This window comes from Pelodiscus sinensis, chromosome 4 (genome assembly GCF_049634645.1).
Source record: "Pelodiscus sinensis isolate JC-2024 chromosome 4, ASM4963464v1, whole genome shotgun sequence".
NCBI classification, from domain to species: domain Eukaryota; kingdom Metazoa; phylum Chordata; order Testudines; family Trionychidae; genus Pelodiscus; species Pelodiscus sinensis.
In genome coordinates this window covers 73,521,657-73,546,910 of record NC_134714.1, presented here as the reverse complement: position 1 = coordinate 73,546,910, position 25,254 = coordinate 73,521,657, and the positions used below count along the sequence as shown (strand labels likewise).

Here is a 25,254-nt window from a genome sequence, read left to right as displayed (position 1 = left end):
TGAACCCTAATATTGGTCTATTTTGATAAAGTTGTGGGTGTTCAGCAAAATAAAACAGTTCCTCTCCCCAGCCTTGGGTTTTCAGGAGATTAGTGTGTTACAATGCTCAATGAACATAACATAAGAACAGACATACTGGGTCAGACCAAAGGTCCATCTAGAGCCCAATATCCTGTCTACCGACAATGGCCAATACCAGATGCCCCAGAGGGAGGGAACACAACAGGTAATCATCATGTGATCCCTCTCCTGTTATCCATTTCCAGACAAACAGAGGCTAAGGACATCATTTCTACCCATCCTGGCTAATAGCCATTGATAGACTGAACCTCCATGAATTTATCTAGCTCTCTTTTGAACCCAGTTAAAGTCTTCGTCTTCACAACATCCTCCGGCAAGGAGTTCCACAGGTTGACTATGCTGCATAAAGAAAAACTTCCTTTTGTTTGTTTTAAATGTATTACCTATTAATTTCATTTGAAATTAGTTTTTATATTATGGGAACAAGTAAATAGCTTTTCCTTTTTCTCTTATTTGTTAGGATCTCCTAACAAAAAAAGCCCTCAGAGCATTCCGGTATCTGTGCTTCACTTTTTTGCAAATATGGATGCAGATACAAATTTGTATCTAGAACCCTGAAAATTGGTAGATATCTGCTTTATATCCATGGGCAGATACAAAATTTTGTACCTGCATCTGTGTCCGTGCAGGACTGTACAGATAACTGCCTGGGAAGCTGTTATCAAGAGTGAGGAGCCTGTTTCTGTCAGAGATATTCTGAAGCATTAGGGCTACCAGGGCTGGCTCTAATCACCAGCAAACCAAGCACGTGCTTGGGGCGGCACGTTTCCAGGGGCGGCATTCCGGCCAGCCTTACCGCCCGATGTGGGCCTTGCCTGTTACATTTCCTGGCTGTGTCCGTGCGCATCCCAGGGGGACCAGTGCCACTTTCACCCCTCCCCCAGGGCGCTCCGTTTCTGTGCATGCTGTCGGGAGAGGACATGGGGGTTTGGTGGGGAGAGGGAAAGGAGATGGAGTTTGGTCAGTGGGGAGAGGTGGGAGAGGGGAGCGAACTGGATCCGGTCAGGTGGGGGGCGGGATTGGGTTTGGCTGGGAGGGAAGAGAGATCGCAGGGTGGATTAGGTGGGGTGGGGGTGCGGACTGGGTCCGGTCACTGAGGGGTCGAGTTTGCCTGGGATGGGAGAGAAGGTGGAAACTGGGTTCGGCGAGTGGGGGGGGGGGGGGGGGTTGAGATGTGTGTGGATGGGGATGTGTGTGGACGGGAGACAGGATATAGGCTGGGTTTGGCCGGAGGGCATGGTGGGAGTCAGAGCCGCAAAGTGAAAGGAGCGCTTTTCTCCTTAATGCCTGTCCTGCAGCAGCGGGCCGGGGGATGGAGGCGGCCAAAAAATTTTTTGCTTGGGGCAGCAAAAAACCTAGAGCTGGCCCTGAGGGCTACAATATACTTTGGAGAGTGAGTGAGCAATTGGGCTGTCCAACTGAAAGTGGAAAATTTTCTAAATACTGTGATTTATGGGATATTTATGGCAGAAAATGGAGAGAATCTCAATATATGGCCAAACAAAGCAAAAGAGTGTGTGTTTGGATGATGGATTATAGATCTGCAATTAGAGAATGTATTAAGCAAATTTGTGGTCCCTATGGGAAATGTAAATATGGTATTCCAGGAGAGTTGTTAAGTAGGGCTAATTGAAAGATTAACACCGAAAATTTACATTTTTAATGTTTCAACCAGCTCTGTAAGGTTGGTTGGTGTATAGAAGTTAATTTAAGGCTGTTCGTGGAATCCTACCTATGAAATTCCTAGTATTTTTTTCCATTTTAAATACTTTTCCTCTTTTTATAATGGATTTGTATTTGCAACCTTACATCTGTTTTTAAAAAAGTTTTGTCCAGGAATATCAGTGATCATATAAGAAATTATTGTTGCTCTTTTAACCTTGTGACCAGACCACTAACTAGTGTTAGAAATAAGAAACTGGGATGTGATATTTGTGCTTCAGTACATAAAATTTAAAAAATAATAAAAGTCAGGAGCAAGAAACTGGCGGAGAAAAATTAAACACCTGGAGGATAAAACTGTCAGGAAGAGTTTGCATGGTATCCTGCCTTCTGCCTCTGGTAAGGTAGAAAATATTAGGGAAAAAGCAGCAAATTGAAGCAACCAAACAGCAGATCAGATGGGCACCAGCATCCTCTTATGTAACAACTGAAGATTCTCACAAGCTTGCTTGGTGATTAAACTGAGAAGTGGAAGGAAGTGGGTCTTTCTAGCCTGCCCAAATGCACCAGGCATTTCCTGAAATCACTAATTTCTGATGGAAGAATATGGGGTTAAAAGAATGTTATAAAGAAGTTGCTGATTAACTCATTAGTCCAGCAGGTGTGTCTGTCAACATCATCTATTGAACATGCATCTTCTGCTTTACAGAATGTATCTGGGCTATATATACTGTGTGGCTTTCAGTGGCATCCAGGAATTACATACTATGGTCAGGCCTTGAGGCCATTAATCTCTGCTCCCTTCCATTCAATTCCTGAGTCAGCTTCATTTTACTCTTATTCCCTTTTCCCCAAATGGCGTCTGTCATCCTTCTTTGGAATGGTGTTAATTTTTCCCATCACTCCCTGAAAATCCACTGTCAATTAAAACCTTGTAGTGTGCCAGGTTATCTTTCTCTGGTTAACACTATTGGGTGAAGGTCTGTCTAGTAGCTTTATAAAGGAAAGAGGAAACATGAAAGACCAAAGTACTTTTGCAGCACAGATGAGAAATGTTTACAATTATGCTTTACAGAAGATTTCTGTTAGTAGGATCTATGCTAATCAACTTTCTGTAGCCATGCCACCTTGTAAGCATGGTCTGATGGGCACAGACAACCCAGGCAATATCAAATTGTCCTATTTAGAGTGTTATACAATTCACACAGAAAAGGAAGACTCTACTGGTAGGATGAACTTTAAAAATGTGTGGCCAGGATCCGCAAAGATACTCAGGCACCTGACTCTCATTGATTTCTCAACTTTTTCCTTTGTTCCAACATACATGTTTAGTCTCTCCCCCTTTTATCTATTCGTCTGCAGACTCCACTCTGTATGTATCTACATTCACCTGCCCCTTCACGGACACGTGTCCCCAGTGGTGTGGCGAGGGGCGGCAGTTGCACCCAGGCACCATGCTACGGGGGTGTCAGTTTAGTCCCCCTCTGCTACCCCCATCATCTCTTGTCTCACCTGCTCCTCCTCCGCCCACCGCTGCCGACTGGAGCCTCCTCTCGGCCCCCAGCCCGACCCTCCTCCACCTCCGTCGGTGGGTTAGTGCATGCGGGGGCCCAGCCCCAAATTGGAGGGAGCGGGGGAAGACACAATACAAGCTTCCCCCCCCTCCTCTCAGGGTTGGGCTCAGTCAGACACCAGATTCGGGGCCCTGCTGCATGGTGATGGCGGTGGCAGAGGGGGTGCAAATTTTGCCTTTGCCCCTTGGGTGCATAACACCCTCTCTATGCCTCTGCTTGTCCCTTCAATATTACCAACTCCCATGACTGTATCATGTACCTTGAGGCAGCTGGTGTGTTACTCAGAGCTTCAGATCCTGGAATTAAGTGATTACATGAGAATGTCAGGCCATTTTAGGGATCAGCCCATCACACAAATGCCTTGCTGTCCAGTATCTCAATCTGTCTTATAGCTTGGGCTGTGATTACAACAGGTCTTATCTTTTTGTGATCCTCGTGCTGCATGACAATATAAGGACTCCAAGCTCCATGCAGTTTTACACTTGGCAGCTAAGCAGTGTTTCTCACATGGTGGGTCCTGACCCAGCAGTGGATTGCGAGAGGGCTTTGCCCTAAGCAACCATACATTTCTCTTAGGGTGTTTGGGGAGAAGGACATGGCAGAAGAGAGTTGGAGAGCAATTCCACCCCTGAGTCACCCGAAGTAGCAGTTTCTGTCCTATAGGGCTGAGCCCAGCTCCCTAGTCCAGGATATGCAACCTGGAGTAAGGGTTGCAGCATCGTTCATTCAGATTTGGTCCAACCACCCCCAGTCATGGTAGAGGTGGTGATTTGACCAAACCTGAATGGTGCTTGATCCCATGTTCCAGATTTCAACTTCCAGAACATGGCGCTGGGCACATCTTTGCAGGAACATAAGAACAGCCGTACTGGGTCAGACCAAAGGTCCATCTAGCCCAGTATCCTGTCTACCGACAGTGGCAAGTGATTTGTCTCCTGCCATCCCTCGCCAGCCTCTGACAGACAGAGGCCAAGGACACCATTTTATCCCCTGGCTAATAGCCTTTTATGGACCTAACCTCCATGAAATTATCTAGCTTCTCTTTAAACTCTGTTATAGTCCTAGCCTTCACAGCCTCCTCTGGCAAGGAGTTCCACAGGTTGACTACACGCTATGTGAAGAAGAACTTTCTTTTATTAGTTTTAAACCTGCTACCCATTAATTTCATTTGGTGTCCTCTGGTTCTTCTATTTAGGGAACTAATAAATAACTTTTCTTTATCGGCTCTCTCCACACCAGTCATGATTTTATATACCTCTATCATATCCCCCCTCAGTCTCCTCTTTTCTAAACTGAAAAGTCCCAGTCGCTTTAACCTCTCCTCATATGGGACCCGTTCCGAACCCCTAATCCTTTTAGTTGCCCTTTTCTGAACCCTTTCCAAGGCCAAAATATCTTTTTTGAGGTGAGGAAACCACATCTATACACAGTATTCAAGATGTAGGCGTACCATAGTTTTATACAGGGGCAGTAAGATATTCTGGGTCTTATTTTCTATCCCTTTCCTAATAATTCCTAACATCCTATTTGCCTTTTTGACCGCCGCTGCACCCTGCGTGGAAGTTTTCAGAGAACTGTCCACGATAATTCCAAGATCTCTTTCCTGATTTGTCATAGCCAAATTAGCCCCCATCATACTGTACCTATAGTTGGGGTTATTTTTCCTGATGTGCATTACTTTACACTTATCCACATTAAATTTCATTTGCCATTTTGTTGCCCAATCACTCAGTTTGGTGAGATCTTCTTGGAGTCCCTCACAGTCTGCTTCTGTCTTGACTATCCTAACCAGTTTTGTATAATCTGCAAACTTTACTACCTCACTGCTTACCCCTTTCTCCAGATCATTTATGAATAAGTTGAAAAGGATTGGTCCCAGGACTGAACTTTGGGGTACACCACTAGTTACCCCTCTCCATTCTGAAAATTTATTCTTACCCTTTGTTTCCTGTCTTTTATCCAGTTCTCAATCCAAGAAAGGGCCTTCCCTCTTATCCCATGGCTATGTAATTGACACAAGAGCCTTTGGTGAGGGAGCTTGTCAAAGGCTTTCTGAAAATCCAAGTATACTATATCTACTGGATCCCCCTTGTCCGCATGTTTGTTAACCCCTTCAAAGAACTCTAACAGATTAGGAAGACAGGATTTCCTTTTACAGAAACCATGTTGACTTTTGTCCAACAAATTATGTTCTTCTACATGCTTCACAATTTTATTCTTTACTGTTGTTTCGACTAATTTGCCCGGTACTGAAGTTAGACTTACCGGTCTGTAATTGCCAGGATCGCTTCTACAGCCCTTTTTAAATATTGGTGTCATGTTGGCTACCTTCCAGTCATTAGGTACGGAAGCCGATTTAAAGGATAGGTTACAAACCACAGATAATAGCTCAGCAATTTCCCATTTGAGTTCTTTTAGAACCCTTGGATGAATGCAATCCGGTCCCGGAGATTTGTTAACATTAAGTTTTTCTATTTGTTCCAAAACCTCCTCTAATGACACTTCAATCCGGGACAGTTCCTCAGATTCATCACCCACAAAGAACGGTGCAGATTCAGGAATCTCCCCAACGTCCTCAGCCGTGAAGACTGAAGCAAAGAAATCATTTAGTTTCTCCGCAATGGCTTTATCGTCCTTGATTGCTCCTTTTATAGCTCGATCATATAGGGGACCCACAGATTTTTTTAGCAGGCTTCCTGCTTCTAATGTACTTAAAAAACATTTTGTTATTTCTTTGAGTTTTTGGCTAGCTGTTCCTCAAAATCTCTTTTTGCTTTTCTTATTACATTTTTACACTTGATTTGACAGTGTTTATGTTCCTTTCTGTTTATCTCCCTAGGATTGGACTTCCACTTCTTAAAAGATACCTTTTTGTCCCTCACTGCTTCTTTTACATGGTGGTTAAGCCATGGTGACTCTTTTAGGTTTCTTGCTATGTTTTTTAATTTGGGGTATACATTTAAGTTGGGTGTCTATTACGGTGTCTTTAAAAAGTTTCCATGCAGCTTTCAGGGATTTGGCTCTAGTCCTGTGCCTTTTAATTTCTGTTTAACTAACCTCCTCATTTTTGTGTAATTCCCCTTTATGAGAGTAGTCAATGCTACTAGATGAATGCGGAGCAGTCTCTCTCTCCAGTCCTCCAATGTTGGGGCTCCCTACTGTGCTGGGCCAGGATTAACACTGTGGGATCAGTGTAGAGGGTGCACACATTGAATATGTTATATGTCACAAAAAATGATAGTGCAGTTGGTGGACTGTCTTGGGGAAAAAGTTTGGGATCCACAGGTCTAGACTGGTCAGTATTTGCACCTCCCCAGAACAAGAGTGCTTCAAGTGTTATTTTTGTCACTGAACTAATGCTCCAGCGTGGTTATAAATTGCACTTGCTGCTGGAAGTCTGTGAAATTACAAGCAAAACTAAACTCCTGACTGACTCTGGTGATTTAAAGTTGACAAAAGTAGGCATGTCACCCTCAGTGTCTTGGCCAAAATTGCTACTGCAGTAACTGCCTGCAGCTAACCTAAAAATCTTCCTTTTCTTCCCTCTTTCCTGCCCACTCCCCGCCTCCCCACCCCATTTCAGTTGTTTAAACTGTTTTTCAGTTTGTCCTGAATTATTCTGTAGTGGTGCACTCTTAAACAGCTTTCCCTTTTTATTCTAGAGGTGGTTGCATTTCAGTGGTGGGTGCAGTGATAGCTGTATATTTAAATGTCCGTGAAGCAAACCCTTTGGTATCTTCTAGGATGAAAGGTGCTATAGCGTAAAAACATAAGAATGGCCATGCTGGGTCAGACCATAGGCCCATCTAGTCCAGTATCCTGTCTTCCTACAGTGGCCAATGCCAGGTGCCCCAGAGGGAAAAAACAGAACAGATGATCAAGTGATCCACTCTCTGTCGCCCATTCCCAGCTTCCGACAGAGGCTAGGAATGCCATTGTAGGATATTAATTGTTGCTTAACAAAAACACCTAAGTACATTGTTTGGAAGATAAATTTTGTGTTTACAGTGATTTATAAATAACTTATATTTCCAAAAATTTAAAACTAATTACATAGTCATAGATATAAGGCACTCAAGTCCAGTGAATGGGCCTTCAGAAACGTGATGACAATTATTGTCAACTGTAATTGTCATTTCATAATCATGTTAATATCTAATTTGCTTCTGCCAACTTGTTAAAGTGCCAATTACACATCTCCTTTTTAATGTGTTAATAAAAAGAGCAATCATGCATTTGCCTTTATAATTTGAGTTAATTATATAGCAGCTTGAGGTATGTCTTCTGTATTTAACAGCCATGCTGAGGTCTTTGAAGAACCCAGTGGATGGCAAATTAATATACTTGAACTACCTCCTAATAATGAAATAAAATACTTGCATGGAGCACTTTAATCTAATACTTCTTAGGCATGTTCAATGAAGAAATCTGGAGCTACACGGCAGCTGCAGCAAGTACATTAAAGATCAATGCAGTCCTTTTGCCTTACCCTGTCTGCCATAGGGGAAGTAAGAATGAAAATAGGTGGTTTTTTTTTTTTAAACAAAGACAGGGCAAGGATGCCAGTCGGGGAGAGGGAGCAGAAGCCTCTCATACCAAGATGCTGCTTGGTCTTCCTCCTTTCCCCCTCACTTTCAGGGAACTAAGGGAAAAGTACATAGTTTGTGTCACTTGCTCTCCTATCCCCTCCCCTCACCAGCCAGGAGTGAGAGGAATGCATGCAAACTCTTGCTTCCTGAAAGTGAGGGGAAGGGGAAGAAGAACAAGCAGCATCCCAGTACAAGAGGGTTCAGGGTTCCTTCCTCCGGGCCCTGCCTGAATGGTGCCCTGGAAACAGGTGCTTCTTCTGGTTGTTCCATGGAAACTCCCACCTTGGTACCTTAGTACAGAATGAAACTCTTTTGAAAATGGTTGGTGGTCGGAATGCCCTGGCAACTCATGTAAATCTGTCCACTCTTTGGTAGAGCTAAGGCAGTACTCCACCACCCAATGTGACCAGATTTGGATTCACAGAGTTTAAAGAAGTTGGAAAAGATTTGAGGAAATACAGTTCCTGCCTCAAGGAGCTACTATGGGATTGGGGCCTAAAGTGTGTCCTGCAGTAACAACATATTTAGGATCCACAGGCATCTGAATAAATTCTTAATCTTGGCATCTGGGTAAATTAACTAAACTCCAAATATATTGGCATTTATATTTATGGGTTTTTATTATCTGCCTCCAGGGAGCCATTGATAGGGTTAAAACAACAGGAGTTTCCCTTCTGTTAGTATTCCACCATCCAGGAACTGAAAATCCAGAGAAAAAGATATCCTATGTCGATCTCCACACATCCTTACATGTGGCTCTTAATTGTTTTTCCTTGTATAAAGCTTTATGGTATGGGTCCTGGTGAGAATAGAGACTGTAGGCCAGGGTCCTAACTGGCATGAAGTTAGAATAGCTCCACTGACTTTACCTGAGCTGTGCCAGCTGAAAGTCTACTCCCCATCCCCTCCCTTTGTGTGTCACCACAACAGATACAAAAATCTGTAATGACCTTCAGCCTCTTGATATGAACAGTGTGTGGGAGGAAGCTGGAGCCAGGCTGTTTTTCTTATTGGGGCCCCTATAGCCCTGAGATTTGCTTCATTTGCCAAAATAAATGTCTCTGACAAAATGGGGAATCAAACTAATTAAATAAACAACATGATGGGCTCTGCACCCAAACACTCACAAAAAAAATAGTCTATTTCTTCATAACTGATTGCATGTAGTATATTAACACCTTTTTTAAACTGAGATGGTTTAAAGTGAAGTATAGGGCCCTCTTATCCTTACCACACCAAGAGAAATTTGTGACGTGGGCCTCAGTCTAATGGTCTTGCAACAACACATACTTCAGACTGTGGTAGGCCCCTCTTGGGTGCTGCCTGGAACTGAAACTGCTCCCCCAACCATCCAGCATAGGCTTATAGAATCATAGAACTATAGAGCTGTAAGAGACCTCAGAAGGTCATCAAGTCCAGCTCCCTGCTCTAGGCAGGACCAATCCCAACTAAATCAACCCAGCCAGGGCTTTGTCAAGCTGAGACTTAAACACTTCTAGGGATGGAGACTCCACTACTTCCCTAGGTAACCCATTCCAGTGCTTCACTACCCTCCTAGTGAAATAGTTTCTCCTAATATCCAACCTGGATCTCTCCCACCACAATATGAGACCATTGCTCCTTGTTCTACCATCTGTCACTACTGAGAACAGCCTCTCTCCATCCTCTTTGGAACCTCCCTCCTGGAAGTTGAAGACTGCTATCAAATCCCCCCTCACTCTTCGCTTCTGCAGACTAAACAGACCCAACTCCCTCAGCCTCTCCTCATAAGTCATATGCTCCAGCCCCCTAATCATTTTAGTTGCCCTCCGCTGGACCCTCTCCAATGTGTCCACATCCTTTTTGTAGTGGGGGTCCCAGAACTGGACACACTACTCCAGATGTGGCCTCACCAGAGCCGAATAAAGGGGAATAATGACATCTCTGGATTTGCTGGCAATGCTCCTCTTAATGCAACCTAATATGCCAATAGCCTTCTTGGCTACAAGAGCACTCTGTTGACTCATATCCAGCTTCTCATCCACTGTAACCCCCAAGTTCTTTTCTGCAGAACTACTACTTAAGTGGTTGGTCCCCAGCTTGTAACAATGCTTGGGATTCTTCTGTCCCAAGTACAGGACTCTGCACTTGTCCTTGTTGAACCTCATCAGATTTCTTGTGGCCAATCCTCCAATTTGTCTAAGTCACTCTGGACCCTATCTCTGCCTTCAAGTGTATCTACCTCTCCCCCTAGGTTAGTGTCATCAGCAAACTTGCTGAGGGTGCAATCCATCCCTTCATCCAGGTCATTAATAAAGATATTGAACAAAACTGGTCCTAGAACCGAACCTTGGGGCACTCCGCAGGAAACCAAACGCCATCCTGACATCGAGCCGTTGATCACTACCTGCTGTGGCTCCCTCACACTGTGCTGCTATGACAAGCTGCAAAGCTCTCCAAGCTTGCTTTTTCATCAGCACACAGGTAAGGCCATGCCCAGCTGCATTATTTACAGACAGCTGAAATCAGTGCTGCATGGGGAGGCTTATAGCTAAGGAACTGTCCAGCTTCTCAAGAGCACACACTCCTCTGACATGTAAACCCAAAATTACATCATCTTGTGCTACTAAGAGATCTGTAAAATATTGGCTCATGGAATTCACCCCTTCCCTCAATGGGGAGAGGAAATACACTATAGCATTTTGTCCCAAGTTAGGACTCCCACACATTAGTTTTAGATAAAGTAAAAACAAATGTATTAACTACAAAAGATAGTTCTTAAGTGATTCTAAGAGATAGCAATCAGATCAAAGCAGCTTACCTAGAAAATAAAAAAATGCAATCTAAGCTTAATATACTAGAGAGATTGGATATGAGTTGCAAATTCTCACTCAAAAGGTTGATGAAAGCAGAGATTCTTGAAAGGGCAGCCATGCTTGCATGCAGCTTAAAAACCCCAGGTGTTCCTTTCACAGGCTAAAATTTCCTTCACCTGGGTCCAGCACTTAACTCCAGTTCAGTCCTTCTTCCTGGTGTTTTCAAGAGTCTTCTTTGGATAGGGAATCAGTGAAAAACTATGATCCTTCTGCATATACATATGGCTTAGTTCCCACACTGGACAGTGGAAAAATACTGGCATTCTAAGATGGAGTCTAGTACCAGGTGACTTGGTCACATGACCTTGTAATGTCATAGCAGCCATAAGGCTGTTTACAATGTCCCCAGAAAGACATCCTGGTAGGAGATTAACCCTTCTAAAGCCTGATGGGGGTCTCCTAATGGCCCAACAATCTGAATGAGCCCTTGATAGCCAGGCATCTAGACTGACTATCTTATGTCTAGTGGGCATTTTCCAGGTGTGAACACATTTGTAATAGATATGTAATCACTATTCCTAACTCTATATACAAAAATGATTCATGCATACAAATAGGATAATCATATTCAGTAAATCATAAACTTTCCAATATCTCATATGACTTATCTTGCATAATAGACAAGATCCCTTTCTGCAGTAGACGTTAATATAATTATTTCATATTCATATAATAATATAACTGCAAAGAATAGGGTGGAGTGGTGTCACACATACCTCCCATGCAGAGACTGAAAGGAAAAATGATTTTTCTCACCTGTCCTCCCTAAATACATGCAAGACCTGCTGCATAACCTGCATGCAGAGATTATCAGATTAGTAGGTCTGGGCCAGTTGCGGCAAATTAGTTAATCCTGCAAAATATTATGAGAAGGATGTGCTCTACTGAAATTGGAATAGCTGGATTTGGAAGCTACATAGACTGTGCTGCCAGATCTTTTGAGAAAAACCTATTTTGTACAGTTTATTTACTGTGCTGTGCAATGTACATTTCCAGGGCTATATAAACAAATAAATCAGTTTTGCCCTGCAAAATGCCATTATACTTTATAAGCACAGTAGATAAACCCTTGAGGCTACCCACCTCCATTTGTTTGGTCTGAGAGCTAAATAATCTCAACAGTTACCATTAGTGACAGGAGGTTCATAGACATCTTTTTTTGCTGCAATTTTTAGCTTAAGCGCTTCACTGAAGGCAGTTGTGTACAGTTAAAAGACATTGACTTAACAAGCTGATGTCCTACCCTGACCCACCCTTTTGTAATGTCCAGATTTAATGTTAAGTGCCCTTCAAAGTGCAAAATAAAGAATTTTTTAAAACGTGGACAGAACGGATTTGTTGCCAGGGAACAGAGAAATCCCACTGCCGTTGTATGGCTCCCATCGGCAATGGTGATGGACCAATTTTTAGGCTGGAGGTGCTGAGTTATACCCATCTCAATTGTCAACTCTCCTGGGCCAAGCTGACCGGACCCCAGTCGTGGCAATGGCATCCAATGTGTTGGTCTGGGATAGTTGGCAACCCTAGTCCCTCATTGCCCCAATCGGTGGGCCCAGGAGCAGAGCCCCAGGCTGTCTGCAGGACCTCAGGTGGCAATGGAACCTCCAGGATCATTGGCCTTGACCCTAGGGCTGGCAGGCTGTGGAACCCACAGAGTCAGGGACAGAAGGCCCCTGGGCATTGGTGAAGCCAGTTGAGCCAGCAGGACCCCAGAGGCTTGATGGGACCCCAAGGGGCCACCCAGAGGCCAGGATCTGGTGGCCCCTGGACATGGGAAATCTAGATATGAAACTTCAGAGTGCTGCAGCACCCTTTCACATCTACTTCCTGAACCTATGCCCATCAGCACAGTATCTGAATTCCTTCAGGGTGTAAAAATCTAGATAAAAAGAACTATTATGTAAATCTGGGGTATCACTTTTTGTGCCTTCATTTCCCCAATCTGTAAGGGTATGTCCACACTTGCACCCTAGTTCAAACTAGAGATGCAGATGTAGGCATTCAAAATAGTCAATGAAGCAGGGATTTAAATATCCTGCGCTTCATTAGCAGGATCTCACCGGCGCGTTACTCCGATCAACAGCTGTTTCGAAAGTGAAAGTGCGCGCCGGGATGCATTAGTTCGAACCAAACCTGTTGGTTCGAAGTAACATTACTCCTCATTTTAAATCCCCATTTAATTGACTATTTTGAATGCCTATGTTTGTATCCCTAGTTCGAGCTAGGGTGCAAGGGTAGACATACCCTAAAATGGAGATGATGCCCTTTCTTGCAAAGTATTTTGGGATCAATGAATGAAATGTTGGATGTTGGAACTAAATTTATTATTTGTTTGTAAGAATAAATGAAGAACAGCAGTAGTCTCTTCCAAAGGGGCTAAATCATTGTCCCACCAGTCATATAATCTAATGTGCAGTAGAGTCAGAATCTCTTCACTGAATTCCCCCCATCTTTATTGTCATGTTAAATTCTGAGCAGAGGAATTTCTCCAAAGAAGCAAATATTGGGGGGGGGGGGGTTCGTGTTCTGTAGCATATAAGGATGAAATAGTATCCTCTTTAAATAATTTGAGAGACTCCTGCTCATGCTGACGGTGTTCTATCTTTTAGAAACTGCCACAAACCAGTCAAAGCAATTTATAGTACATACAATCATAGAACACTAGACCTGGAAGGGACCTCGAGAGGTCATGAAGTCCAGTCCCCTGTCTTCACAGCAGGACCCAGTACTGTCTAGACTATCCCAGATAGATGTCTATCTAACCTGCTCATCTCCTGAGATGGAGATTCCACAACCTTACTAGGCAACTTATTCCAGTGTTTAACCACCCTGACCGTTAGGAATTTTTTTCCTTATGTCCTACCTAAACCTCCCTTGCTGCAATTTAAGCCCATTGCTTCTTGTCCTATCCTCAGAGGCCAAGGAGAACAATTTTTCTCCCTTCTCCTTGTGACACCCTTTTAGAAACCTAAAAAACCGCTAACATGTCCCCTCTCAGTCTTCTCCTTTCCAAACTAAACAAGCCCAATTCTTTAGTCTTCCTTCATAGACCTTAAATCATTCTTGTTGCTCTTTTCTGGACCTTCTCCAAATTCTCCACATCTTTCTTGAAATGTCGTGCCCAGAACTGCACACAATACTCCAATTGAGGCCTAATCAGAGTACAGCAGAAGAATGACTTCTCGTGTCTTGCTCACAGCTGTGGCGTAGCAAGGAGGAACAGGAGGGGGCAGTTGCCCCAAGGCACCACAGTAGGAGGGGCACCAGTTTAGTCCCCCTCTGCTCCCTCTGTCTTCCCTCGGATCACCTGCTCCTCCTCTGCCTCTCTGCCCCCAGCCTGACCCTCCTCCATCTTTCCTGGCAGGTTCTTGCATGCGGGAGCCTATCCCCAAACCAGAGGGGGTGGGTAAGACATGGTACAAGCTCCACCCGTCCTCCCAGGGTCGGGCTCAGCTGTGCGCCAGGTTCAGGCCCCCACCGTGCGGTGCTGGGGACGTGTACAAATTTTGCCTTTGCCTCCAGGCACATAACACCCTCCCTACTCCTTTGTAACACTCCTGTTAATGCATCCCAGAATCATGTTTGCTTTTTTTTGCAACAGTGTCACACTGTTGGCTCATATTTACCTTGTGGTCCACTATGACCCCTAGATCCTTTTCTGCAGTACTCCTTCCTAGACAATCACTTCCCATTCTTTGTGTGTTCCGAATTGTTCCTTCCTAAGTGGAATACTTTGCATTTGTCTTATTAAACTTCATCCTATTTACCTCTGACTGTTTCTCCAGATCAGTGTTTCTTAAACTTTTTAAGACCGAGAAAAGACCTTTTTTTTTTTTTTGAGGAACACCAAGGATTTTTTGTTAAGCAAAAATCAAAGGGGGGGCGATTTGAGGGGGGGAAGTTATTGAGCAAAAAAAGTCGCCCCTTTAAGGGCAACTATTTTGAACTCTCTTGTTCTCCGCGGCACACCTCCGACTGCCTCGCGACACACCACAGTTTAAAAAACACTGCTCCAGATTATTTTGAATTATGACCCTATCCTCCAAAGCAGTCGCAACCTTTCCCAGCTTGGTATCCTCTGCAAACTTAATAAGTGTACTCTTTATGCCAATATCTAAATCGTCAATGAAGATATTAAACAGAACCGGTCCCAAAACAGACCCCGGCAGAACCCTATTTGTTATGCCCTTCCAGCAGGATTGTGAAATCCTGATCTTAAGAGGAATAAGGGATCTTCCGGAAAAGGCTTTATTTTCCGAAAGATCCCGTCTAGACTGGCGCTTTTCTCCGGCAAAGCCCCGAGACGGAAAAAAGCGGCAGCCATGTTCATGCAAATGCCGCGGGGGATATTTGCAATTCCGACTTGTCTTATTGGCACCCTTTTCCGGAAAAGGGATGCTAATGTGGACACAGCCAAAGAGGTTTGAGAGAACAATCAGCATTAGGTGGAGGCAGCTAGGGAAGGAGTCTGAGGAGGCGTGGCTGGACTTCCTACCACAGAGACCTGCTGCGAACCCCAAACTCTGGGGTTAGGAGTGAGAGACCAGCCCAGTGGTGGCCTGGGTAAGAGGGGCCCTTGCCACATTCCCCTTAGTTTTGCTTCCCGTGGAACCTTACCTACTAGTTCTCTGAGCTCACTAAAATCTGCCTTCCTGAAATCCATTGTCTCTGTTTTGCTGTTCTCCCTTCTACCATTCCTTAGAATCATGATTTCATGATTACTTTCATCCAAGCTGCCTTCCATTTTCAGATTTTCAACCAATTCCTCCCTATTTGTTAAAATCAAATCTAGAACCGCTTCCCCCCAGTAGCTTTTTCAACCTTCTGAAATAAAAAATTGTCTTCGATGCAGTCCAAGAACTTATTGGATAGTCTGCGCCCAGCTGTTTCCCAACATATATCTGGATAGTTGAAGTCCCCCATCACCACCAAATCCTGTGCTTTGGATGATTTTGTTAGTAGTTTAAAAAAAGCCTCATCCACCTCTTCTACCTGGGTAGGTAGTCTATAGTCCTCCTCTGGACTAGATTCATTATGAGAATTAATTTGTTTTGTCCAGAAATGCTATTATAATAATAATAAGTACACTATTCAGTTATTTAGCAAATCTTAGGGTTTTTTAAGCTTCAGGAGGCAAAAGTGCAAAATGTGTCTGCCTGGTCCAATTCCTTGCTCCAGTTTAATTTTTGACACATGTTGTTCAGCTTTAAGACAGGGCATCACTGTTACCTTGCTTTAATGTGATTGATGTTGGCAGGAAGATAAAATTCAAGTCTTTAAAATGCAAGGCCTAACAAAAAGCCTCCGATAAATCCACCAACATGCCATTATGTTCTCTTAGATAAATTCTGTTGACTGTGCAGTGAGGGTGTTGATTTCATTATGTCTTATTTGTTTGCTTGGTTATTGTTTTGCTTTGTTTACATCTTTTTCAACTTGTCATATCACTTGTACCTAACCAGTAAGACTAGCAATTTGAAGCAGAAGAAAGCCACTGGTTGCTGCAGTTGCTACAAGTTTTCTAATTTTCTCAAACAATGTGCCATGAATTACAAGTTGAGTAGCTACAGAATAGTTCTCTACAGTTGAACTGAAGTATCTGCCAAATGTACAATACCCTACTGGTGATGCCTCACATATTTTGTTAAATCCAATTGTTGTGTTTGGAGGCTGAGCCAGTGTCGCGAGAACAACAGGTCCGAAGGAGGGGAGGGGAGAAAGGACAGAACCAAGTGGACCGTTTTAGTAATAAAAGATATTTATTTATGACAGTGATGAATTTATAGTATTTATTCTAAGATTTTTAATTGGCCGTGTCAGTAATGAATTTACAATATTTATTTTATTATATTCTACGATTTCTAGTTGAACGTATCAGAAATATAAGGATGGGAACAGCAAGGGGAATAGTCTCTGCTCTAAAGATATCAAGCTATACTAATTAACAACAGTGATAACTACAAACTCTATGTGCTACCGAAACAACTATAACACTAAGCTATACAACAAGGAAAATCAAATCATACATACCAACTTACACAGCACACGGAACATTTCAAAGATATCGGTTCGGTTGCGAAGGCCTTGGTTATGCCTGAGAGTCAGGGGAGGTGGCTGGTCGGTTGATCAGGCTGGCAGCGCTTTGAAGTATACAGGAAGGCACATGCCCGGTGGTGCGTGTGTTGTGAAGACCTCCTTGAGCGAACTGTGTGATGGGTATTTATCCCCAAGTCTGCACATCGCTTTCCCGCGCTTGCATATTGCCATATACGGCCCAACGGTCACCAAGTGGGGGTTCTGTGTCACCGGCTGGGCCGAAACTGAGCAGGTTTCATGCGACCAGGTAAGCTCCGCAGTTCTCACACCAAGGTGATGGGTGGGAGAGTGCAAAGCTATCTTCCCCTTTTCACACCTTCCCTTTTCTAAAGGCAATGGTATGCAGGAAGGGTGCGGCCGGTTCTTCCCAAGGAGTACTGCGGCCCACTATAGCAAGAGCAGCCTGGCCAAATTTTTTACTGGGGAGCAGTTGTTGTTTTTTTTTTAATTTAACAAGCCACGGCCCCCGATACACCATGTTTTCAAATATTTAGGGTGGGCTCAGCCTGGGGCCACACACAAGAGAAGATACTGACAGAGCTTTGAGAATAGAAGCATTACAATAATATATTCTCAAATGCACTAGTAAACATCAGTTTTCCTTGAAGCCAAATGGCTGTCTGAGGTTTTGTTTCAAAGCACAGATCAGCCCTGGATGAAAGAATTGGGTTTATTGTAGTTGTATTCCTTTTCCTCTAGATTTTCCAACTTGAAACTAATCTGAAACAACAGATCTCTTATTCACCTAGGGATATGGGAAGGAACCCATACATACCAATATATAATCCTTTCTTAAAGAAGATTCTATGCCAAATCCTTTCAGATCTCACATCTTTTATGGTAATTTTGTAAGATTGTCTCAGGTTTCAGTATAATTAAGCCCCTTTGTTTTCAGTTTAAAGTGATTTTTACCAAAACATTCCCAGGTGTTACAAAAACATTATTCATTTTTTTTCTAATTTTCACTCAACTTTTATATCATTCGGATCTAGACTAAAGCTTGGTTTATTGGGAAAATACAATACTATATGAGATGTGTATTATGTTATTACATTAGTCTGTGTGCATATGCAAAGCTGTCTGTTGCATGAAGTAAGGCAATGTATTTGGATAGATATAGAAGATACACACAATAGACAAACAGTCACACATGCAAGCTCTGAAGTGCATGCAGATCTGACTGCTCATGAATCCTATACCCACTGTATACATATTTCAAGCTGATAGCAGATAATGGTTTAAAGGTTTGACAGACTAAAATGATGGGAATGAAAATCTGTATTAGAATATGTTTCAGAACACAAGGGAAATATTTGGAAGGTTTTTTTAAAAAAACTGGAAAGAAAGATGGAGCTGAGAGTATGCACTGCAAATGGTGTCATCCAATTATTAAATGTAAATATTTATAGGCTAATAGTTCTAAATCTACAGCAGTAAACTTGTTTTGGGGGTAATTTAAATTATATTGTTTTCTTAAGCTCAGGGGTGACATTGGGTTGTGAGTTCTGTTAGTTCTGCGTCACACCACACTGATAAACAGAATTCAGAGCATTAATCTACAGATACTTTCCCCACTGTCTCTCCATTCACTAAAATTAACCCTGATATTTACCCAGAAAAATTATTGATACACTGATTTTACCCGTTCTTATTGTTGTGGTAGAAAACACTGATAAATTTCTAAGAAAAACTAAATAAAATAAAAATAGAAAGCAAAGGGTCCTAAATATAATTAAGATGCAGATGGTGGTCACTAGATGGCAGACTTTAACCTTTTAAAGAAGACATTCACTGTAGGAGACTCTTCCTGGGAAGGCGAGCCTTTGTTTCAAAAGTAGGTGGGCTTTCTGAGGATAGCTACCCAGTTTCATAATACTCAGCCTGGGATATAATAAGAGAACAGGAAAAAAAAAACCACACATAAGGCTGATTTTGTTTGTCATATGTTCAGTTTGGGAAGAAAAATTTCCTAATAGCTTGTCATGTTTGGTTGTTTTATAATGTAAACACCTGTCGTAGCTAATAAATCATTTGCCTGACATTAGCCTACATGATCTAGTCACTGCATGTTTTTCTATAAAACAGGGAAACCTCTGAGCAGTGTGAACAGGGCTCATGGCACTAGAACACTGCATCATAAAATATAACAAAAGACACAAGGGTAAACAGAACAGTAAGACCTCAGAACACTGTGTATGTACAATTTAAAGCAAGGACATAATTTGCTACTCTGGGGGGGCATTAGATTATTTGTTTTTTAAAACACATTAAGTAAATTGTTCCCCTTTCTCCCTTGTTCAGCATGCAGGCATTTCAGATTATCCAAATAATGACTCACAGAAGTAAGAGATAGCAAAAATATTTTAATAGCTAATCCCTCCACCCAACCATCCCTGGGTTGTTTCCTATGATATATGGGATAGTGTCTTAGCCAATCCAGTTTTAAACTATTCAAGCAATTGGGCTTCTACAGTTTCTTTGAGTAATGTTCAAGAATTTTCATCCTTAAGAAATGTTTTCTGATGCTGACAATATCCAAGAATTGAATTGCAAGGTATTAATATATATTCGGAATCCAGACAATTTTGCTCATTTTTAAAAAAGCATTAGAATTTACATTAGATCAGTGCCAATATGAGACATACTTAATAACGCATATGAGAAAATAGATGCAACAAAACATAGCATAGCACAGAAACCTGTAGCAGCATCTTTAGGACTAGCCATTAGGGATGATACTGCTTTGGCAGTATACCTATATTATGCACCTGAACTAGCATAAAATATTTAGTTTATAACTTATATACTTGTGTATTTGATACTCATCAAAACCCATAACTAATTAGACTTTGTTTCTTTGCTTGAAGTGGGAGGAGCATGTTTGTACTTAGGGAGCCCACTTTTTAAAAAAACCAACAGTTAACTAAAGACCCATCTTAAATCTGTTTACAAAAATAAAATAATTTTTAAATGCCAACTTCCTGCTTGTTGTAAGTGATATTGTTATTAATATGACCAGTATGGACACTTCATCAGTTGTAGATCACCTACCAATGGTAATATCTGACAAGTATAATTGTGCTATATAGTAATTTTTCACCATCAGACTTTCTTTCCTTGACTTCTGTTGTGTCTGGAATTTTATCCCCATCCTTGTTCTCTTTCTATAGGTAATGCCTGAATTATATATGCCCTGACTAAAAGAAAGAAAGAAAGCATGTGAATTAAAGATGAACATCTGGCTGAATATTACTGGATTTGTATTCCACTGAGGCAAGATTGTGGGAAAGGAATAAATAGGAAGCTACGTATCAGTGGAATAAATAAAGTGCAAAATGGAGCAGAGTGTTCAGAGTGTAAAACAAATATGGAAAAGCAAGGAAAAGGTAATAATGTATCTTGAACTTAAATTCTTGCTTTAAAATATTAAAGCAGGGAAATTGTGAAGCCCTTCCATTCCATCAGAGTCAGAAAAGCTTGTGGGTGAATTATAATATAATAAAGGGTGTTTGGTTAGTCTTAGCATGGATGCAATACTGATTTTTTTCCCCCAAGATAACCCCTATTGTATACATTTTTAGATGGTCCCTGGCAATAACAGTGGAGCTGAGTAGACATGCTGATGTTTCAGATCCATTTGGCTAATGTAAAACATCTCCAACACTCTGAATTTTTTTAAGGGAGACGGGAGGGGTATTTTTCATGAAGACAGTGAGACAGGTGATTGAGCATTTTCCTGTAGTGGCCCCAGGGTCTGATTCACTCATTGCTGATGCCACCGGTCAGTTGAGAATCAATTCAGAGTAGGAAAATCTACAGTGGAGGCTGCTGTGATCCAAGTAGCCAAGGCAACAATACCTTCTGCTACGAAAGGTAGTGACTCTGGGAACGTGGCTATCACAATGAAGGGCTTTGCCACGATGGGGATAGCTAACTGTGGTGAAACAATAGAAGAAATGCACATCCCTGTCTTGGCACCCAATCACCTTGCCAAAGATGCATAAACTGCAAGGGGTGCTTCTTGTGATCCATCAGCACCATCGAGAGTAACTTCACTGGGCATGTCTACACTACAGAGTGATTTTGAAATAACTCCCGTTATTTCGAAATAACAAGGCAAGCACATCCACACAGCAAGCGTGTTATTTCAAAATAAAAGGCTGCTTATTTCAAAATAATAAACCCTCATTTCGCCAGGAATAACACCCATTTCAAAATTGCTATTTCAAAATAGGGTGAGTGTGGACAGTGCAGCTGTACTTATTTCAAAATAAGAAGCCTGCAGGCTCCTGGCTTGGCCAGCACTTTCCCATGCCTGCTTGTCCCCGGGACATGGGGGAAGTGAGGCTTCCCTGGGGCGTCCATGCCCTTGCAGGAAAATGCTGCTGTGTAGGCAATAAATGGTCTTGCTTGAAGCACATCACCATCATCTGACCCAAGACCTTCGGTACTGGCTCAGATATTAGGGCGAGGCTTCATGCACAGTGTCTCCTGGGATGACTGCCCTTCTCACTTTTCTTCACAGCTGAGAGTGTGGCATGTCTACCACCTCCTGTATCTTCAACATGACCCCGCAAGAGCTGCAGGCAGAGGTGATCCCAGGATGACTTGGCAAGGGAACACCTTGAGTGCCTCCAGTCCCTGAACCACAACTTTGAGGAGGACTGCCAGGAGCATTGTACTGACTGGAAGCTGCACCACACCATCTGGGAGCAGCTGTCCTAGTAGCATGAGGCAATGTATGTGGCATACACCAACACTGTCAAGGGCCTGGTCACTGTCACTGAATGATCCATCAGCCACCTCGCAGCACCCACTCCTCCCACACCCACCCTTGCCCCCAACCCTTCCCCCAGCTTTTCCTCCTGACTCCCTCTTCCCCCCTCCCTCCCCCTGGGGGCCACTGAGGGCTGTGCATATGAGGTGGTGGGACCTCTCAGGCAGCTGAAGCAGGCACCAGTCCCAGACCCATTCCTGAGCCCCTCCTCCTTCTTCCTCCCAGGTTTTTTCACCAGTCCCTCCGCAGTTATATGTTCCCCAAATAAATGTAAGAGTTTATTGTTTCAAACAAAAAGTCCTTTTTATTTGGTCTGCTGGGGAAGGGAGGTGTTGGGGAGAAAAGGCACAGAGGAGCAAGGCAGAGGCCCCTTGCAGGGAGGCCTAGAGAAGAGTGTCACAATAACTAGGTGGACACCACAACAAGCCTGTGTCTCCACAGCGAGCCCATTATTTCAAAGTATCATGGGCTCGCTATTCCGACGTCCCTGTAAACCTCATTCCATGGGGAGTAAGGGATGTTTCGGAATAGCGGGTTATTTCAAAATTTTACTTGAAGTAAGCTATGCAACTTGAGTAGCTCAAATTGCATAGCTTATTTTGAGCTACGGGTGCAGTGTGGATGCACCTTCAGAAAGCTGTAAGATGGAACTTTCTTCCCAGACCAGAAAATTAACATCAGAGGTACTAAAATGCCAATAGTGATTTTGGAGACCCAGCCTATCCCTGGCTTCCTTGGCTCATAAAGCTGTACACAGGTATCCTGGACCACAGTAAGGAGCAGTTCAATTACAGGCTGAGGAAGTGCAGAGTGGTGGTAGAGTGTACTTTAGGATGTTTACAGGGAACGGTTTGCAGTTTGACTAAACTAGACCTCAGTGAAAGTAACATTCTCATTGTTGTGGCAGCCATCTGTGGCTCCATAAAATGTGTGAAAGTAAGGGCGAAAATTTTATGCCAGGGTGATGGGTTGAGGGATGGCATCTAGTCTCTAATTATGAGCATCCAGACACCAGGGCAATAAGGAGAGCACATTGAGGGGCAGTGCAAATCAGAAAGGCTCTGAAAAACAGCTTTGTGAATGGCTAGGCAGTGATACAACAGTCATACATGTTGCTTTTCAGTGTGCTTGCCTGTAAACCCTCCCTCCATGCAACACAAGCAATAAATATACTCTTGTGAGAAAGCATGACCTTTTATTTAGGGAATACAAGGAAGCAGTGACAGAAAAGGAGTTTAGAGCAGGAGCTACAGGGGGAGGAGGAGGAGAAGGAAATGTGACATGTTACCATGCCCTGTTCAGCAATCACGCAGGTGTGAGAATGACAGCCTTTTGTTCTGGGACAAGTCCAGGGGGTTGAGTGTGAGGCTGACCTTGACTTCCCCTCCCTACTCCCTGCATTCTAGGGTGCCTAGGATAGGCGATTATGGAACTTGATGAGCAGAGAATGTGGGTCAGCATGAGCTGGAGGGTGTCTTTTGCATCTGACTCCTGTGAGTCTACAGGCACGTAATGAGCTCCGTCTTGGCTCTGAAGACAATTCTCCTATGTCCTCACTTCATATTTCCTGCATGCTCTTTTCTTCTCACACTCTGCTTACATCTCCTGTAGCAGCATTCTCTCCTCATTTAATTGCACCCTGTCCAAGCAGGTGGATTGCATTTGCTCATTGAACATATCATCCTGATTAGGTTTTTGCCTTCATAGCTGTGCTAGCTGAACAGCTGGAGGAATGGGCAACAGGCTCGCTCTTCTGCCCACTAACAAAAAATGTGAAGGGCAGCCTTTACAAGAGACACACTGTGGAACATAGAACCTAGTTTCTTAGCATAAAAGAATGTCTGTCCGAGACAATAGGAATGTGTTCTATACAAGGCTAAAGTTATGCTTTTAAGCACTCACTATGCAGAAGGTACACCACGTAGAGCTTAAGGGAGCAGCTGGACTCGGTTTGGTGGCAGGCATGGTAAGGGACAGGTCAGGGCTCACTCTTTTGCTTCCGCTTTGAAAGCATGTATGACACAGTGTTTACAAATAGCAGCTCCCACATCTAGGCAACCATCTGCATTTGCTAAGGGGGAGGCCTCGGTGGTGTGACAACAGGGCAAGGGCTCACACATTGACTGTGTTCACCCTCCACCCCCAGTTTGCCAGGAGTGTGCAAATTTCCCTTCTCACAAGGGTCTGGCCATGGCAGAAAGGCAGATCAGGGACTCATACAATGACTGAGTGGCACCCCACATTTGCCAGGAGAGTTCAACTTTCCCTTCTTCCAGGAACTTGTGGAAGAGAGAGGGTCTAGGCATAGTGCAGTGGCAGCAGGACTGCGCAGGGGCTCACAGATACTAAGGAGCTTGTGGGCAGGAGAGGAAGGGTGTCCAGGTGTAGTCGCAGGGCAGAGGCTCAAGCTAGGCTTTGTTGAGGATGAGCAAATGAAGGTATGCTGCCAGTGGTATCAGTTACAGAGCTTCCCTTGCTTCTCCAGGTTGCCATGCGAGATATCAGTCTTCTTTGAATCACAGAGTGATAAGGAGCAATTCTGACTGAATGGAGGCAGAAACTTGAACTTTATGCTGCAATGGTTTGTACTGCAACGAAGTCAGACTGCTTAGTGCTGGGCTTGGCATGGAAAGGAGTCCTACCATGGAGGAAGGAATAAGGCAAGCCCCACCAGAAACCTCGTAAGAGGATGAAAGAGTACCTCTGTGAGAGCTTTATGGAGTATGCAGGGTGGATTCACAGGGTATGGCTAGACTACAAGCCTCTTTCGAAAGAGATCGTCTAGACAGCCACAAGGGTTTCAAAAAAGCGATCCACTTTTTCAAAAGAAAGCACCCAGGCAATCTGGACGCTCTTTTGAAAAAGCCCTGTTTGCGTTCAAGAACACCTTTTTTTGAAAGAGCTCTTTCGAAAAAAAGGCATTCTTCTTGGTAAAAGTAGGTTTACCAATTTTAAAAAAAAACGCCGCGTTCTTTCAATTTAATTTTGAAAGAATGCTATGGCAGTCTAGATGCAGGTGAAGTTTTTTCGAAAAAAGGCCACTTTTTTCGAAAAAACTCAGTAGTCTAGACACACCCCCACTGTCTTCAGACACATTAACAAGCTTTTCTGGGGAACCCCCATTGTGTAGGCAGAGTGGCCACCACATATCACTGCTAGTTGCCTTAACCCACTTGTAGCATGATTTGAAAATGTGAACTCACCAGAAGTGCTCTCCCCGCCATCAGGGCCCAGCAGCAATACATCCTGGGAGGAGGGGATTGGTTCCAAAGTTACGAAAAGGTCCTGGCTGTCGGTGAGATCAGATGCTCCGCTCGCCTGCTGATCAGTTTCATCTTCCTCCTCTTCCTCATCCACACTGTCCTCCCTGCTGTTCCCCAGGGTTGTTGTCTGAGGAGTCTTTTGGGAGAAATCCGTAGATTGACTGGGGGGACACTGCAGGGGTCTCCCCTAGAATCTCATCCAGCTTCTCATGGAAGCAGTGTGTTTGCAGCACTGACACAGACCGTCCATTTGCCTCCTTTGTCTTCTGGCACGCCTCCCTGAGCTCCTTTATGTTTATGCTGAACTGGTGGGTGTCCCTGGTGCATCCTTTCTCTGCCATGCCCTGTGCAATCTTG

At 43.5% G+C, this 25,254-nt stretch overlaps 1 long non-coding RNA gene across 1 annotated transcript in view; it reads left to right on the top strand.

The window, feature by feature from the left end:
- Positions 1-22,098, top strand: part of LOC112544180 (uncharacterized) — a 35,247-nt gene extending 13,149 nt beyond the window's left edge. The window contains exons 2-3 of the long non-coding RNA XR_003087502.2: positions 20,028-20,243; positions 21,383-22,098. This is a non-coding gene — a long non-coding RNA (uncharacterized LOC112544180). The remainder of the gene's footprint in view (positions 1-20,027; positions 20,244-21,382) is intronic.
- Positions 22,099-25,254: the final 3,156 nt, after the last annotated feature.